At 37.3% G+C, this 16,013-nt stretch overlaps 1 protein-coding gene across 1 annotated transcript in view; it reads left to right on the top strand.

Annotated features, from left to right (window-relative positions):
• Ankfn1 (ankyrin repeat and fibronectin type III domain containing 1) overlaps window positions 1–16,013 on the top strand; it is a 390,235-nt gene that overhangs the window by 139,470 nt on the left and 234,752 nt on the right. The window contains exon 2 of the mRNA XM_013149456.3: window positions 8,107–8,147. The gene's annotated coding sequence lies outside the window, so the exon portion shown is untranslated. The remainder of the gene's footprint in view (window positions 1–8,106; window positions 8,148–16,013) is intronic.

The following is a 16,013-nucleotide window of genomic DNA, read 5'->3' as shown; positions in this document are numbered from 1 at the left end:
CTCAGAAGTTAAAAAGATGTTAAGAATTCCCCAGGCTTAGTGGTACACTTATAATCCCAGCACTTTCTGAGATTGAGGCAGTAGGATAACAGGTTCAATTCCGGCCTGGAAAATTTAGCAGAATGTTATCTCAAAATTAAAAACAAAATTAAAACAGCTGGGATATAGCTCAAAAAGGCCTGGGGTCCAATTTCCAGTGTCATCACCACAAAAATGTGATGCATCTTTCAGCCTTAAAGTAGAAGATTTTAACATTTGCAACAACATAGTTCATGTAGACATCATCATATAGTGAAATATTCCAGTTAGGACCTGAGCACTGACATACTCCAGCGCTTCTCAAATTCAACATGGTTAAAACTGTGTTGCTACTGCTTTAGCTCAGAATTCTATCTCTTTTCTCCTGAACTCTACCTTCTACATAGTGTTGAGATTCACTGCAATCTACTCCTCTACCCCCACATCCATCTCTGTAGGAGACTGCATCACTCATCGATCGTGCCCAGCCATCAGCCAATTTCCTGCCTATGTCCACTAAGTCATCTGGTCCTGCAGATCTTCTATGTTCCTCTCTTCCACCTTTCATTTCTCTCCTCTCATTCATTTCCTCAACACAGACCTCTGGTTACTTCAATCACTTCAGAATACTCTTCCTTTCTGTAGGATGACCTCTTCAATCCACTGCTTTGCGAATCCATTTTTACAGCAATTCCCTACTTTAGAAAACTTTAAATGTCTTTCATGGCTTTCGGAATAACGTCCATCTCTTTTTCCTGACTGGGATGATCTAACCCTTGCCTGCCCCCACCTCTCCTAGCTATTGTGTTGCCTTGGCACATATCCTGTCTCAGGGCCTTTGCATATATTCTTTTTTATGGAAAATGCCCTTTCCCACCTCTTCTTATTGCCCACACCAATTCATCGTGAAATGTCACTTCTCTGAGAGAGCTTCCTGAATCACCAAGGCTATTGTTCTCTGTGTGTATCCCTCAAAATGCTTGGCTAGCATGATTCTTTGGTCACATAAATTTGGAACATTCCCTCTCCTTGGAAGCTGCAACAAATACTGAAGTATTAAAACTTCTGAAAAACTGCAACAGAAATGGTTGCTTAACTATTTTGATTCAGTCTTTCCCAAACTCAGACATTTTTTTTTGCCCCCCAAACTCATTATCATCCTCCTTTAAAAGAAATCTGCCTTGGTCTTATTTAGAATATAAAGGAAGTTTATAATATAAACTTCCTTTATAGGAGGCATACACTCTCATAGTACTTACCATTATAATTCTGGAAATGTTTCCTAATAGATCTTTTGTCCAGTTGAATGATAGCAAATGCCTTGGTGATAAAACAGCCACTGTGTTCTTATCAGTGTCTCATGCCCAAAACCTAGAACACAGTTTAACTCTCAGACATATATGTGATCAGTACATATATTCCTGGAGAAAAAGGGTCATCTAGTTCACAGGTACTGAAAATTAACATATATTATTTAAAGACAATATGAAATAAAATCGTTTTGCCAAAATATCTTCATATCCAAGACAGAACATAATCTATAATGCTGATGTATTTTCTGAGAGCCCTATGTTAAAGTGAATTTCTTTCTTTAAAAAAACATTTAATTGAGATAATAATTGTTTTTATTTATGGGATGAAATGTAATACCCTAATACATGTGCACAACGTATACCTTTGGTAGATGTCCTAGTATTCTTCTCACAAAGCTGAGGGCCCATGCTTGCACTGCCATGTCAACTTGCATTGGCATGTAAATTTCTTTTTGTTTCGGGAGTTGGTTTTGAATTTGTTACCACTGCTTCATGTTCTGATTTTGAGAATATTAATCCATTGGAAACAAAAATAAAATGCATTAAAACAGGCAAATATATCATATTTCTATATCATATGTAGCTTGAAATTGATAAGAAGTGGTTAAGGTATGAGAATTTATAGAGAAAATTAAAGGGCATTTAAAGTTCTATTGTGATTCATTAAAGATGAGAGAAGTATAGGTGATATACAATAAATTCATACATCTTGTTTTAGAAATTCAATGGTAGCACACATATATTTATAACAACATCAACCCAAAGTGGTAGAAAATATTCTTCCAGTAACCTAAATATACAGAAGTCTGCATATAACTTGAAGTGTTGAAAATGTGGATCTAACTTTCAAGAGAGCATGCCAGTAGCCCTCTCTCTCGACTCTGTGCAGTGATGCCAAAGTAGTTTTAAAACATCTAACTGAAGATTGGAGAAGCTTGGCCTGCATTTGCTTACAGCTCAGGGAGAATCCCAGACATCCTGGCTCTCAGATCCTTGGAGATGCTGCCAGCGTGACTCCTGGTGAGCAGCTTCTAGACACCACTGTTTATAGGGCTGGGGAGGGTGAGGTCTCTGCAGCCTGAGGAGATTCCGCTTCTTAGGAAATGGGACACAAGGACCTAGCTCACGGAGCCAACAGCCTTACTACTCAAAATGTGGTCCATGGACCAACAGTATCAGACTCACCAGTAAGAAATGCACAATCCAATTTCTGAGTCAAATTCTGCTTTTTTAAGATCTCAGGATGACTAGAGGATGCATTCAAGTATATGAAGCACTGGCCTAGACGACGTTATCAGCAGTATGCCTATTTTGTGTTTATGTTTGGGGAAGACTGCAAATAACTTGTCTATACATATATGACTTGAAAAGAATTGTTACACTGTACATTGGTACAAAGGATCATGGGCAAATATTACCCCATTCAGTTGGGGGTTTCATAGCCTGCAAACCTGTTCATCAATGAAAGAGTCCTTATTTCTTATCTCTTACATCTGGCAGACCCAGTGCTACTTAGGAACCCTTAACAGCATGCATGGCTATGTGCCAAGGATCTCTTGCCCCTTGGCTGGTCAGAAAAATGTGGAGGTGAACAGAAAAGTAGTAGAGGAAAGAGAAGGCTTTGGAGGTGACTAAGTGGTTTGAAGGAGCAAGGACCAACAGGTAACTCACTGTGAGGTACCCATAAAGGAAGAGGAACAAGGAGGAAGAGGTGGAGGGGAAGGAAGAGGGTAAGAGGAAGAAGAAGAAAAACTCTAAAAGAGCACACTGCAAATTCCTAGGGTTTTTAATTACAGAGGAGCAACCTGAGGAAAAGAAAGAGGAAGTTTTGGTACTCAAAACCAGTGACTACTGAATAAGGCATCGTAAGTTCAGATGAAAGACAATCACACAGAGAAGAAAAATTCAACATTTACAAAGTTATACATACCCAGTAAGAGATACATATGGAGGATATATCTTAATATCAACAGAGGCCAATAGGTTCAAACTTCTTGAGGAATAATTTGGTCTCTCAAATAAAAATCTGCATATACACTATTGTAGTGTACTTACAATTCTAAGAACTGTCCAATAATATAAGAACCATAAATCTAAAAGTAAATGTTCAAAATTCTCTGGTTATTAAAAGCTCATTGTAATAGCAAAAAAATCATGAAAAACAACTCATCAATATGGGATGGGCTAAATAAATTAAGACTCATCCATAAATGGGTTCTACTACCAAGAATAAGGAAATCTGCATATACTGATTTGGAATGTATGTCCACAAAAATATCATTAAAAGAATAAAAGCGTATTATAGAAAATTATATAGCATGACCTTATTTTTGTTGAAAAAAATTTAATGATATACATGTGTATGTATAAAGGCTTATGTATCTATTTGTGCTTTCATAAGCACAAAAACAATTAGGAATGATGTCCTGCTACACCATTAATAGTCATTGCCTCAGGAGAGTAAGGCTAGAATATTGAGTAAGACTTTCATTACTGTGTATACTTCAGAATAAATCTATGTGGTTCTGAGCTCTTTATTTTACTTTAGAGTTTTCTTTATTTTCCAATATCCTGTAGTAAAAAGTGTCTATTTAAATTTAAAAAATAATTTAACTATTAAAAATCTAGAAAAAAAATCAAAACACAAGAAGCTATTTATAAGTAAATATGATAAAGCAGTTGAACTATCTGTCAAGGTCTGGCAAAGGCACAGACAAGACTACAGGAAGGAAGGGAAGGGAAGGAAGAGAAGGGGAGGGGAGGGGAGCGGAGGGGAAGGAAGGGGAGGGAAGACGAGGGAAAAGGAGAGAAGGGGAGGGAAGGGGAGGGAAGGGAAGGAAAGGAGAGGGAAAAGGAGGGGAAGGGAGGAGAGGGGAGGGGAGGGAAAGGAAAGGGGGAACAAGGAAAGGCAAGGGAAGGCAAGGAAAATAAAAGAAGCATAAAATTCCAGTCTCATTAAAGAAGCAATTGGACATGTCTAGAAAATTTCTAAAACATCGGCAGTGTTTGGGAGATAGCAGTGGGAACTTAAATACTACTTTGAGCAGGATAGTGACTAATCCCAATATGACTTCTAAAAGTAGAGCCCACAGTAAGTCAAAGCAGACCCAAAGTCTGACACAAGAGGCTGGAGATGCCATGTGCCCTTCTCATGAATATTTAAGTAACAAGTGCAAAATATTCTGATTCCGGCAGAAGATGCAATTCTTTGGACAGTAAATTCTCTGTCTGGACTTGGTAAAGTCAACTATAATTATCACATGCTAAGCAGTTAGACTGGGCCAGTTCTCTGCCCAATGCTTTGTCTGCATTGCACCTTTCAAGAAGCAGAATAATCATAGGAGACATGCAGTACCCTTATCCCCTTTTACAGATGGCAGCTTGGGATTTAGGTTAAATAACTGGCTACAGATCATCCTGGAGGTCAGTGGCAGAACTCAAACTGGAGCTCCTGACCTTCTCATGCCATTAACCTCTGTGCTTATAATTCTCAACATCAGACCATGATCCCTTATACTCTTATGTCATGGAAGAATGGGCTGTGGTAAAAAAAAGTACAAAATGATGCAAATGATAGCCTGGGCTCTGGATTCCTCAAAGGAACCAGTTATTCCTGCTTGGAGACCACATCTTTGATTAGATATCTTTGCTTCTAGTGTGCTCCATTTCCCATCTGCCTTCTTCGTTCATGCTCTGGACATAAATAGACTTGCCAAGGGATGTCAAGAGGAATAAAATAATCAGTACTTATAGAAGTACTTGTGGCATTGCTGGTGCATTGAACATACAACATTATTAGATGTTATTATAATTAAATGTGAAATTTTCTTAGATATTATGCCAACCCTTCCCATGACTTCTCTGACCTCTCTGTACGGATCGTATCACCAAATTGCACCTTGCCCTCACTGACCAGTACTGTAATTTTATATCGTGTTGTGATCTCCCGAAACCATCTGGTTATCTCCACAACCAGAAGACATTCATCATGAGGGTCAGGGGTGTATTATTATAACAGAACACAGAGTCCTGCACATAGTAGGTACGTAACAAGCATTCAGTGAGCAAGTTAATCATTTGAAGGTCTGAAGTTTTTCTATTTCTAATGTGGTAATAAGCTTTAAGAGCAAAGGTGAGTTTTTATGTAAGTGGGCCCTTGACTTACGAACTTGATTCATTCTCAAGGGCTGGTTGTAACTCAGTCTATCAACTAAAGTCGCAGGCTCTTCTACACAGCCTTCAAAGTCTCTCTCCTGTAAACAGGCAGATCTCAGTGTCCTTAGAGAGACGCTGGCCCTGGATTTCTCAACTCCATACAGGAAAGGATGTTGCAATGTTCCTTCCAGAACTCTTTAAGGATTAAATCTGTGTCTGAAACCATGTGAAAGCACAAGCAGCCAGCATTTTGGTCATAATTCAAGACTTTGGTTATAAATTAAAACTAAATTCTGGTCATAAAATTTAAAAAATATTAAAATACAATAAAATTTTGATCATAACCCAAGTTGTTCATATGTCAGACAGATTGTAACTCAAGGGTACACTGTAGCTCTATCGTCTGTAAAATCAAACCACCACAGTGTTCATAACTGTGCAATTAATTTTGTATCACCAGAAAAATTATCAGCGCCATTGCATTAGTTACATAATAACACAGAACAGCTCTGAATAGTTTTCAAAATAATCAATGCTCTCACTGTGAAATTGCTTCCCAAATGAAGAGTTCTTGTCCAGTGAAGCTGTGAAGCGACACCCAGTTCTCTTTGTTCATACTTTTGTGGCTAAAGAACCAATTATCTGAGGCAGTAGTAAAAACTTTTCTCAGGAGGTAACAGAGTTCTACACTTGTTTCTTAGCAACAAGTTCCCCAAAGCAGCTGATGAGTATACAAATTCAGAAGAATTTTCAGTACACATTTTTGTTTGGCCTGGCAGTGGAGAATATGTCATCCTGTGATCAGAGCAGTTCACTAATGACACAGGTGACATCTTCCTGAGTCACACTATAGGACCCACCCAAGAAATTCATTCTAGTAAAAATGTACAAAGTAAAGACCTATGTAAAGAGCAATTATCCTTATTCTTCATAGACTCAATAGCTTAATAATTTAACAATTTCTCTATGAGCTCAACACATTCAAATAGTAATGATGAATTAGGTGGCTGGCTAAAACATTAAGAGTTTTTCCACTGTGGATCTTAACAGTCATCCTCAGCAGCTGAAAGAATGCAGACTGGAGAAATACCATGTGGGTGAGAAATTTGGGGTAGCAGTACAACTCTGACTACTGAATAGAGATGTCCTATGCAAGCAAGGCTCTGCATACCTGCCTTCCTAGGTGCCATTTCATGGATGTGTTACATGTTCTTAATTTGGTTTTCTGATTTGGTCCTCTGACAACAATAATGATAACAACAGAAACAACAGCACAAAACATTTACCAAGTCTGTACTTTCCGCTACTATAATAGATAGCTGAGGTGATTGACTTACAAAGAGAAAATGCGTATTTTGGCTCACAGTTTTAAAGGTTTCAGTCCATGATCAGTGGACTATGGCAGCACTTCATGGTTGGCCTCATGCAATAGAATACAAATGCCCAACCCATGACTAGAAAGCAAAAGAGAAAGAAATGACAGATCACAACTAGTCCCACAATTCCTTTGACTGCAATCACCTAAAAACCTACCACTGAGAGAACATCACAAAGCACCTTGTAAAGAACCTCTCAACTGTATCATGCTGTGGGTTGAGCCTTTGACTTCTGGCTTTCTGGAGGACATTCCAGATACAACCTATAGCATACACTATGTACACTGTCTTATTGTCTTATTTAACCTTATAACAATTATTGAAATAGTCACTATTATTCTTTTTATCAATTTTGGAGCACTGAAGTGACCAATATAAATTATCCAGATCTGTGTTTGTAGTTTGAATCTTTCCAAAGGGCTGAGAACAATGACTTAGGTGCTTCAATGTTAAAGATAACCTGAAACCATACGAATCCTAGATCACTCAAGAGGACTTCATTTCATCTCCTATTAAACCTGCTACCTTGCAAAGTATCTCTTTGAATACAACCACAATAGATTTTTAAAAAATGAATTTGGAAATAAGTTGAATTGTCTGGTGGGCTGCCACACTGAACAAATTGCCTGCACGCCTGGCAAATTCCTTCAAGGGAGGAACAATATAATTGTTCTGCCTCTCATTGCCATTTGAATAAAGAGAAACTTGGCACTAATTTTATTCCCCCTTCGGTACCCCCCACAAAAGCTTTTTATTTCTTAGAAAAGTGTCCACTTATCCCAATAAGCATGAATTGAGAAAATTATAATTTCTCAGAGGACTTTTATTTAATGGAACAATGTGTCAGAACTGGGTCTACAAGAACAAGGTATGGTACAATGTCATTGTGAGCCAGAAGCAAGAGAGTGGTGTGAGTTGAACCATTGAACAAGACAACAAGGCATCTCCTCCCATTTTCAGGATTGGAAATGAGAGACAAAGATCAGGGGTCTTGAAATTCTAGGACATCCAGGGACATGGAATTGAGGGTACAATGAGATGCAACAGTTGACTAACATGTTTTCTTCATAGGCTATGGTTCCCAATGGCCCCAAGAAGACTCTCCCAATAAAGTAAACTTCATCTAAGTCCTCACTATTTTCTAGTCTGGAGCTATACTTTGGAAAGCAATTCAATGCCTTTTTCATTTTGACTTGGTCACTGCACATTTTTAACATTCTTTTTTCTCTCTCTCTTTGTTTCAGAGGCTACCCTTTAAAGACAGGCATTTCACTTGCAGCAAAATGTAAGTACATTGCCTCCTTGAAATGGCATCTCCTCTGCTATAATTCCTAAAACCTCCTAATTTTCAAGGCTCCTCTTTCACATCGCTACATTTTTAAAGCCTGGTTCAACAAATGCAGTCACAGTTAGAAGCTAATGTTTCACACTGCTGATTTGTATAACATCATGGAGCATTTTAGAAACTGTTTTGAGGGAAGCAGATTGAAACTAAAGGTGACTGTGACAACATTACACCTAAAACAGAAAAAAGTGAGGAGGGGGAAATTCTTTGTGCTATGATGATCATGTGACATCAAAGATGTGAATATCCAGTATCTTCCAAATAGTGTATTTATTACTCTTTGCCCAGTTGGCCCTCACTGTGTAGTCAGACTGATTTTGTTTAGCAGTCTGGCAGTTTCCTTAATAATTCCTTCAAGTGTCTATTGCATTGCAGCTACTCTGTAAACCAGTGTTCCTTCTAGAGCTAATCTCTTGTGTATTATGTTGTTTTACTCTAGCACTCCCAATGTCTATATGCAAATCACAAATACCCACTATACTGAAAAAATCAAATAAAAATCACAGGTCTGAACTGGGAGTTTTCAGTATTTTGGATTTCTGCCTTAGAAATTAGGATGTGAATGAAGGTTTTACTTTTCTTTTTAATGAAATAAGTTGAGTGATTTCTCTTAATTATACAAATGTAAATATATACACAAGAATTTATACCTATAATTGATACATGTTTAAAGTTTCATCTATCTCTGGAATAATTTGATAACACTAGAGGATAGATTTAGGATTAGTATGAACATGCAGCTATTTAAAAAATGATTAGTTGCTTGTCACTACAGATAAGTAGACCAACAATCACAAGGCAGAAGGAGGTTGAGCCAGGTAAATCACAGAGATCAACTCTCAGTTCCTGATCCATAAAGAATTTCCAATAAATTATGTATCTTGGCAGCCACTGAATCCTTTAGCTAGACATTCTCTGACCCATCAGAATCCAAAGGTCTCACTTGAATTACACATATGTGCTCTAACAAATTCTCTTTTGAATCATTCAGTCCCTGAGAAAATCACGCATTCAGCTGAACTGCAAGAAAAATTTAGTTTTTGCTGATTTCCCAGGATGAAGTTTTTGCTTGCTTTCTAGTGGATATATATGAAATATTCAAACATCAGCACAAGAGACCTTCATTTTTAAAATCATTCAAATTTAATGTCAGTCTTACACACTCACTGGAATTTTTTTAAATGTCAAGCTCTATATTATATTGCTCTGGTCTTTACTGCTTTATCAAAACACCTACATGATATGAATATTTAAACAGATTTTACAAATAAGGCCATGTTAGATTTTATGAGCAGTTCCCCTTTTCCAGTGCTATCATGTGTATATTGCCTGTGCAAATGTTGGCTTTTGACTATAGTCTTCCTTTTTAACACTGAGTTCAGGGAAAACTGCCTATGTTTATTTCCCTTCTCATTCATATTTGTGACTCTTTATCATACTGTCACTGCCTAACTTCATCACTGTTTTAAGTGATTTAATGTTAAATTAGGATTAGCATATAGTCATGATAAAAATTAGGGGAAAAACAATTAAAAGCAGCATTCTAAGTCATTATATACAAATATAAACACATATATAACTCGATCTTCTTATCAAAATTTCAGTTTAAAGCACTCCCAGACTGGAATCAAGGAAATGCATTGAAATCATTAGCCATACTCCTCTGAGTTTCTGGAGTTTCCTTCATGTACAAATAGTGGTTATATGATACAACAGAGACAATGAAAAATTACCTGATTGGCACTCCAGTGGGAGGCTTAGACCTGTGGTAATGGAGGAGGCTTCCTAAGTGAAGGTCTTGGAACTCTGTGGGGAACACAGAGTCCCAACACCATGGAGGAAGAGTAAATCAGGGAGATATACCTACAGAAAATGGCTGGACTGTGGAAGGAACTGGGCAGTAAAGCTCAGCAGCTTCATGCCTAAGCTCCAGTCACTCCTTTGGAAACAGTTTCTTTATTATGAGAAATGGAAAAACTCTCCATTAAAGGGTTACGATAATCACTTAAGATTATGTTTGGGAAAGATTTTAGCATCTAAAATTATTATGTAACTATAAGGGATTCTTCACAAGTTATTGGGTTCTCCCTGTATTATGAACTTCCCTGGCACTCTAATGATAAACTTTGAAGCTTAAAATCAATGCTATACAATAGTAGATTATAGAATCCCACTGCAAAATCAGTCTCCCGCAAAGACTTTCACGTATTTTGCTTGTTTCTTTGTAACTACACATATGCCTTAGGACCACTGCCTCTGGTGGAGGAGCACTGTCTTCTGGGTGGTATGGGTGAGAAAGTTGCCAAACAAACCTGAACTATCCAGAGGCCTGTAAAATGCGCAATTGCTTTTTAAGAGGCATGGTGATATTGTGTGTTCCTCTCAATTTTTGGCAGTGACGATTTTCTGCAATTTGTGGTTTTGCAATTTTTCTTTACACAGACAACACCCTGGCTCTCTTTCAATGCCCCTTTGGTGGAGTTGAGGTAGGGGAAGAGAAAGACTCCCTGGGGCTCTAAGTGCTCCAGAAAAAAAGAGGATATGTTAATGAAATAAGTCAGAAAGAATGTTAGAGACTAATGGAAGTTGGTTGGTTTGTAGGGAAGAAATGACTTTTAACAAACTACATGGTGTGGCTAGGATTTTATCTGGGGCTTTCACCAGCTGGGTAAAGATTTGCTCTCCCACTTCTTGCATCTCCACTGAGCCTTGTCTGAGTTAAAATGTCAGTCTCTTTTCTTCTTTTTCCCCATATTCAACAAGCCTAGAGTAGTTTCTTCCACTGGCTCCTCCAAGCCTCCTCTGGTGAGATTTTCTTTAAATATTCTGTCTCTAAGTGTCCACTTGCCAATTATGCCAACTTGGTTTGTGGAAATTAGCTCAAGATCCATGTGCCAGAATTTTTGCTCTTGTTCAGGTTGCTGGAATGGCCTTTGCAGAGGAGGTCTGTAGCCCCCAGGCAGTGCAGGGGTGTAGCATTTATCTAGGCCACAGTGATTTGTTCTGTTTCTATTCATCGCCTCTGGAAAGGCTTTGCAGACTTTTGTTTGCTTTCTTAAGACTGCTAGGCACTGTGCTGAAGGATTTAAAGTTGCATCCAGGATTAACCTTGTATTCCTGCTCTGTTCACTTTTTTTATATCAAAACAGCCCCCTGTTCTCCATGGAGTAGATTCCCTGATGCCTGCTATCTGTGGGCTGTCTATGCACAATGTTTACATATATCTCATCTTGTCATGACCTAAATGTCACTGTTTCTTAGGGGAATTGAAAAAGAATTGCTACATACATGTTAATTATTGTTCCCCAAATGCTGCATTGAGTAAAATATGATCTTACTTTGTCTGTGTGTTCTAAAGGTTTAGGAAATTGTTTCTGTTATGGAAACATAAATCATGGGGTTTTGATTTTGGAAGATGCCTTCAACATGATGAAGTTTAGCAACCCGCTCCAAGCTGTCTTTCTTGTGACACCTTCTCTAGGAACCCTTTCCCTGTATTACACAGTGGCCCGATCCTTTTTTAATAGTTCAATATTCTCCGTCTTTTACTAACCTGAGATAACCCTCTTGTGACTTCAGGTCATTTGTGCTGGTTTTGCTTTCTGGAACCGCTCAGAGGAACTGACTCTCTCTTCCACATGACAACCTTCCAAATATTTTGGAATCTGATCCCATATACTCTCTGACTCTTCCTCATCCTGGCTAAACATCCCCAAATCCTTCAGCCATTCTTCATATGACTGAGTTATGTGATCCTTTTCTGTTTGTCCCCATTGCCTTTTTCAATGTCCTCAAAATGTTAGAACCTGACCTAAAAAGCATCCTGTGGGGATGGTTGGCCATTACAGAGCTCTAAGGAAAAGCAAAACAAAGCAAAACTCTCACTCCAGATGCACTCCTGGTAGTATAACCTAGGAGCATAGCAAAAGCTTTAGCACCACTCTTGATCCTGAGGTTAATTCTAAAATTTCTAGATAAGTTACATAAGTGATATTATAAAAGCAAGTTTTTCTAGTTGTATGCACATAGTTTTGAATATCATACAAGCCTTTACACATATTCCTGTAACACTGACTAGTTTTAGAATATTCATGGGAACTATCAGGAGCTTTTGGATTTGAATTATTTTAAATCCTGTTCCAATTTGCTTTGCCTCTTGACTTTAGTCCTGATAAAAGCAGGGAGTCTCTGGATTTTAAAATCCTTTGTACCATGACGTCTCTGTCTCCCTCAAGTGTCTATGACATCCTCCTACACAACAGTATGCTCAGTAAATGCTTTTGTTAAATCCATCCACAAAATAAAATACAGGCAGTTTTCCAACATCCTGACAGAGAGCTGTCCTTAGGTTGATATTGGTTCCCCTTTGGATAGAGACTACTTTAACATGACCATGCTAACTTTTGACAATTTTGTCCCATCATAGACAAGGTCAACACTGTGACCTCAAGGGTGGGCTAGATTGCCTAGATTCTAATCAGACTAAACTTGGCTGAGTTTGGAGTAAATTGTACCATCTCTCTTAGCCTGTTTCTAACATGCAAAATGTGGTAATAATCCACTTATGTCTGCCTCAAAGATTGTTGTACTACTTAATCCAAAGAGGAAAAAACAAGAAAAACTATTGCCAATATGACAATAACTAATACTAGTTAGAGTTGTATTGTTTTTTCTCAACATATGGATATATTGTAACTGCCCTAGCCAGAGAAGAACAAAAGCAAGTTCAGCACTAGGTCACAGTAAATCCATATTAACTCCAAGAAGTCATTTTATATTTAAAATGCTGGTGTAGCTTGAAAATGATTGCTTAATGGGCTATCTAAGCTCAGATACACATTCAAAAACAAAAAACACTAACTTCTAAAAAAGATGACAACATTATGTATTGATACTAAAATCCTTCAAAGAGAAATTGGAGTATATTCCCCGGCAAAATATTCTGAAGATCTTTATCTGAGTTCCTTATTGGTAACTGTTCAAAGCTCTTCCCCAATGTTGTATATAAAATAATACCATTTTTACTGTTCTCTTCCTCGCTTATCTCTTCCCTCCTAATCATAGCCACTGCTCTACAATTACCAAATTACAAGTCTATTATTTACCATCTACAACCACTCCAATTCCGATGCAATTTCAACACAGCCTTTCCAGCCTGCTTTTGAAAAGATACAAGAGTGTATGTGCATGTGTTGGTGTGTATGTGTATACATACGCATGTACATGTATGCCGATTATAAGTCTTATGATAAAAATGTAGCACAAATAATAATAAAGTACTTCATACTCTTTATTATAAATTAGTTCTGCATAGCTGATTCTTACAGAATATTTTCATTGTTTTTGCTGTGATCAATAATGAATATAGTTTGCATGTAAATGTGGTTGAAATTTCTCTATATTCATGAGTAAGAGAAAAGTGAAACAACAAAAATAGGTCATAGGTACATTCTTTATCAGTAACACCAGTAACTTTTCTGCTAGATTGAAGACTAGATCTTTTTTTTTTTTTTTTTTTTTTTTTTGTCTTTTTCATTTTTATCGGTACCGGGGATCGAATTCACGACCGCCTGCTTGCAAGGCAGGTGCTTATGCCGCTGAGCTAAATCCCCAGCCCCTGAAGACCAGATCCTAAAAATAGTTGAATATTTTCTGAATGTTCATGATGTTTATAATGTGACAGCAACACACAGAGTACATCCTTTTATTTAATCTGCATTATTAGCACTTTATCCATCACTTTCTTAGATTTGGACAATAAACAAAGCAATAAATCAGACCCAGGCTTGTAGTACTTGTTAATTTTTGGTGTGTTGTTGCATTGTAGCCATTTTTAACTACCGATGTGTCACTGAAAGCAGAATTAGGAAGGTGTGCAATAACACGCCTTTATATATGTCAACACAAAAACATAAATAGCAAGTAATAATAAAGAAGAGCAAAATATTTAGGAAGTGATGAGTTTTAGTATTTATTTCCTTTGTTTTTAATGTAATTTATATAATTCCGAGTTTATAGAATTCAATTAAGAATTTCTGTATTTACCAAATAGCTCACACATTGTTAAGAAATACAATTGCCCCTTGTAAACTCATACAAACCATCTCTAGCATAACACTGGTCCTTCCTCTTTGACAGTAGTGCAGGTAGGAAGTGGGAAGAAGAGTTTGAATCATGACAGGGAATATTTTACAAGTTAGTGTTTCCCCTATTTAAAAATTAGTTTAAAAACTGTTTCAGAATTACCAAGGACCCAGGACAATTCCCTAAGTCTCCAGAAGCTAGTTCTTACCTTCTTCTCCATGAAAATATTTTCATTTTTAGTACTGATTATTGATTGAGTCAAATAGTCTATCATTGTACGTTTTCTAAATAAGTTTTATAGACTACAAGGATCAGAAGTTCAAAGGGAGTAGGAGGAAAGAATTGTCAGGATGTAGAAAAATCCACACAAGTGGAAAACAAAATTTGATTGGACTTTACACTGGCTTGAACTGGAGACCTGTGTAAGAAATGGAGAGCTTCCAAACATCCGATCAGCTTCCTTCTCTTTGATTCCTTGAGTGTTCTGCGGTTGCTACTGTATTTAGTCCCCGTATTTCATAGAACCCAATGGCAAAAGAGACAATAATAATAGATGCAATAGCTCCACTTTCCACGTTGGCAATCCCTGGGGATTCCAAGGAAAGAAATCCACATTATTTCTGTCTTTCATTCTTGACAGGCCCCTGACCAGCAAACAAAAGTGATTCCTCAGTGTAAAACATCTCTGACCCATTAGCTTTGACTCCAGCAGGACTGTGGGGAGGTACAGGGCTGGATGGACCTCAGGAACAATGGGTAAGGGCAGTGATTCCATTAGGAAGCTGTAAATAGATGGACACATGATGTTTACCCTTTTTAATGAACTCCTCCATTCAATAAACAAAGTGTTGGAGCCCAGCATAGTGGCACATGCCTGTAAGTAATCCAAGCATTCTGGGAGGCTGAAGCAGAAAGATCACAAGTTTATCCCAGTCTGGCAGCTTAGCAACTTACCAGAACCTGCCTTAAAAAGGGGGTTCTGGAAACAAACAAAAACATAAACAGTGGCAAAATATTTCATCTATAAATGAAAATAATATAGTGAGTGCTCCTGTACTTTCTACCCACACATTCTTCAATATTTGGTTTAGATTAGTATACATTTTTAAAGAAACAAAGGATTATAAATATAATATATCCAATCTTCATGTGCCTCTTTTCTTGATGATATTCTACTCTATCATTCCAGAAAAAAAACACAATCCCACATATTAATCCATGGTTTCCTCTACCAGTGAACAATACCCACATTGCTCCACAAGTTTTTAAAAATTTTAACAAATCCTGTCAAACAATGTGACTTTTATTTTCTGTCAGTTCACAGTTCATCTTTGTATTTGATTTTTAAACCAGTATCCCCAATAATTTCTTGGATTTTAATAGTATTTCCATAGATCAAGGATTTTCTACCATCAGACATTATGAAAACAAGGATAATTTGGTACCATCTTTTCTACTTCTCGGACCTCTGATTTCATTCACTTGTTTTGTTACATTATCTTGGGCCTCCGATTCATGTTGAATACCACGATGATCACAGTCATGCTTGACTTTTCTCTTTAACAAGAATATTTTTAAGTCCATTTTTAATGATGTTTGTTGCATGCTTTCAGTTAAATAACTTCTATTAAATTAACAAAGATTCTTCCCATCCCTTGTTTATAAAAATTTATTTTTAATTTATGACTTTGTTTATATTTATCAAATATTTTTCTCTATTAA

The sequence above is a fragment of the Cavia porcellus genome, unplaced genomic scaffold, assembly GCF_034190915.1.
Source record: "Cavia porcellus strain 051 isolate PalLab524CR breed Dunkin Hartley unplaced genomic scaffold, mCavPor4.1 scaffold_6, whole genome shotgun sequence".
Classification (NCBI taxonomy): Eukaryota; Metazoa; Chordata; class Mammalia; order Rodentia; family Caviidae; genus Cavia; species Cavia porcellus.
The sequence above is the reverse complement of the archived record's forward strand: the minus strand, read 5'-3'. Positions and strand labels throughout refer to the sequence as shown.